General features: G+C 43.9%; 1 pseudogene; it reads right to left on the bottom strand.

The window, feature by feature from the left end:
• Window positions 1-1,370: 1,370 nt before the first annotated feature.
• LOC126089856 (5S ribosomal RNA) lies at window positions 1,371-1,487 on the bottom strand (annotated as a pseudogene).
• Window positions 1,488-3,138: the final 1,651 nt, after the last annotated feature.

Genomic DNA, 3,138 nt, shown 5'->3' with positions numbered 1-3,138 from the left:
ACCAAAATGCTTTCCGCAATAACAGAATTATACTGACATGAATCAGTTTGTGCAGTATGCATTGACATGTGGCATTGCTCACAACTTATATATCTAGATACCAAAAACGGCGTGGAATAAAAGATTGCTACGGGGAAGTGAGATCTCTCACGCACTTTTCCCCAGATCTCTTTGGGCAGGTACCAAGCAGGGAGTCATTTCGTACTCTCGGGACTTACTGCAGCATCTCCATCTCTTCTTCCTGTTGACACTGAATACTACAATTTCGTATGTGATATTCTCTGAGTATTGTTTATTGGTCGTTGTTGACACAACTGCTACAACAAGCGTCACGGTCAGATGTCCTGGGAAAGAAACCGAAATGTCAGTAAGTACAGGGAGGGGCTAACACATATACGTGATGTACTAATGAGATATCATTTTGTCTTTCTCTTTTCTCGTGAATGTCGCGAAAATCCTTGATTGCAAGTATGTCTGTATGTAAATAGCGAATTTTCTATGTACCCTTTACAGTGATCTGATGATTAACTGTTGTTAAATGTTTCATCATAAAACGTATAATTCACTTGAACAAAGATGACACTGATCAAGTAGTAAGTTGAATCTAATGGTTTCCACGCAATATTAAAAAACTTGATTGATCTAAGCTCGTGAGCAGAAAGGCACCTCAAATAACAGTAGAACGAGTGAGACTCTTACCCATACTTGCAGATACAAGCATAGTACTTTGCAGAAGATCGAATGAACCATACAGACTGGGAAAAACTGCAAATAGGTTTTGGACGTCATTGTAACTTGAAATGATTTTAGAACAATATTAATAGAAATTAATAACTTCACTTTCATATTTACCTCGCCTAAAATTATAACTGCTTTCCATAATATGTTTGCTGGGATAGCCTTTCCCGAATAGTTGTTTATACAAAAAGATATATTACTAATTATGTTTCCTCTGACTTAACGCTATTTCAGATTTGCATTAAACTGAGGACATAAAATCCAAGTAAGAATTGTTATTTCGCTGCTTTAGACATTACTTACCATTTCTTCACATCTAGTTCCAGAACAAGAAACGCTTGCAGCTTAGTTTCAGTTACAGTCCGCCAGATGGCATTTGAATGGCAGAACAACAAACTGACGTGGAGGTCCAGAAATCGTGGAGTTTTAAAGCATTCCGTCTTCAGGTCACGAGTGACCTACCGGGACCATCCGACCGTCGTGTCATCCTCAGAGGAGGATGTGGATAGGAGGGGCGTGAGGTCAGTACACTGCTCTCCCGGTCGTTGTGATGGTATTCTTGACTGAAGCCGCTACTATTCGGTCGAGTAGCTCTTCTATTCGCATCACGAGGCTGAGTGCACCCTGAAAAATGGCAACAGCGCATGGCGGCTGGATGGTCACCCATCCAAGTGCCGGCCACGCCCAACAGCGCTTAACTTCGGTGATCTCACGGGAACCGGTGTATCCACTGCGGCAAGGCCGTTACCCGTGGAGTTTTAACTGTTTTACAAATTGCAAATCATTAGGTTTATCCGGATTCCACCTGGCTTTTGATGCTCTATTTCTGCCTTATTTTATTTCAAAGCCTTACAAATCTCCTCCTGATTCTGATTCTAATATTCGTTCCCCTGTCTCCTCCTTATCGATTCGTACAAGTCCTCCTCCTCATAGAGGCTATCAATATAATCTTTCCACCTATCCGCTTTCTCCTCTGCATAAGAGTGGAATTTCCAGTGCGCTCTCAGTGTTATAGCCCTTGCTTTTCATTTCAAGGAAGTCTGTTTTGACATTTTTTTATATGCTGAGTGAGTCCTTCCACCGGTCATTTCTTTTTCAATTATTTCACATTTTTCATTCCGCCACATCGCCTTAGCTTTCCTGAACATTCTTTATTTAATTCTTAAGCGACTGAATTTTATATATACCTGAATTTTCTGGAGAATTTTTATATTTCTTCCTTTTGTATATCATCTGAAGAATTTCTTCTGTTACCTTTGTTTTTTTCGCAGTTACCTTTCTTGCATGTATTTTTTCTTTCCAGCTTTTGCGATTTTCATTTTAGAGAAGTGCATCCCTTTCAACTGAACTGCCTAGAGAGCTATTTATTACGTCAGTATTTATTGTTACACAGTTGTGGTTTCATTCAAGAAAATGTTTTTAGAATCGAACACGCCATTCTGTCTAGAACTTAAAGCGGACGAGACTAGCTGATGTGTTCCTGTCACCTGTATCCTACGTTGCTGCAGGCAGTTCCTCCTGACACGTCCATGCACTGAGTCGAAAATATTGCTGTAAACGTACTCAGCGTCAAATCTTTCAAGGCCCTAGTGATACTGGTATCGTTAGGATACGGGACTGAACGGGCAAAACGACTCGGGTTTCGACAGCCCCACGCTTTAATTAGCGTAACTTTCGTGCTCGAGAGAGATCCAGAGAGCCGACCGCGCTACAAGGGAAAGCGGCTTTGCACGGAATTCTCAAGCGTCTGTTTAGGAAGGCCGGTGCTTACTCAGGCTGTTGAGAAGGCCAATTGAGGGGGACTACATTGGAGCTTTTTAGAGGCAAAGTAAGAAAGGTGGATGGTGGGCGGGGGAGCCAGTTGGGGGGAGGTGGGGGAGTGCGGGCTGGCCAGTAAACTGGCCGAAGCACTCCCAGGGGCGAGCCACTCAGCGCGCCCATAATGCTGTTACCGGCAAACAGGGGCAAACGGCAGCACGCAGGCGGCGGTGGCGGGCGAGGACCGGGGGCGAACTGTGGGGTCCGCCGGATAAATGGGGGCGGCCGCGCGGGCCGCGAGCCTTTTCATTGAGGCTCCGGGAGGTTTTCAGCGCAGCAGCTTTCTCTGCGGTGTTGCCCTCTTCCGCGTGGCACACCTGCCTGTGTTATCTCGAGGCGGAATTCCATCCTTCCACTACTTTCGGAACTGGTACTTTTGCTGGTGAAGGAAACCGCATAGTATATAAGGGCTCTCTCTCTCTCTCTCTTTTGGTTTCTATATACTTTGTTGACAGTTGATAATGGTGATAGGTGTCATTTGAATATTAATCAACTGTACAATATTGTCATATCTTTGCTCTTCGGGTGTTACAAGTGAGCGACCAGCGATATTTAAGGTGTATCGCCGGGAGTAGACAACAT

This window comes from Schistocerca cancellata, chromosome 6 (assembly GCF_023864275.1).
Source record: "Schistocerca cancellata isolate TAMUIC-IGC-003103 chromosome 6, iqSchCanc2.1, whole genome shotgun sequence".
Classification (NCBI taxonomy): domain Eukaryota; kingdom Metazoa; phylum Arthropoda; class Insecta; order Orthoptera; family Acrididae; genus Schistocerca; species Schistocerca cancellata.
Note: the sequence above shows the minus strand (reverse complement) of the source record. Positions and strands in the feature narration are given on the sequence as shown.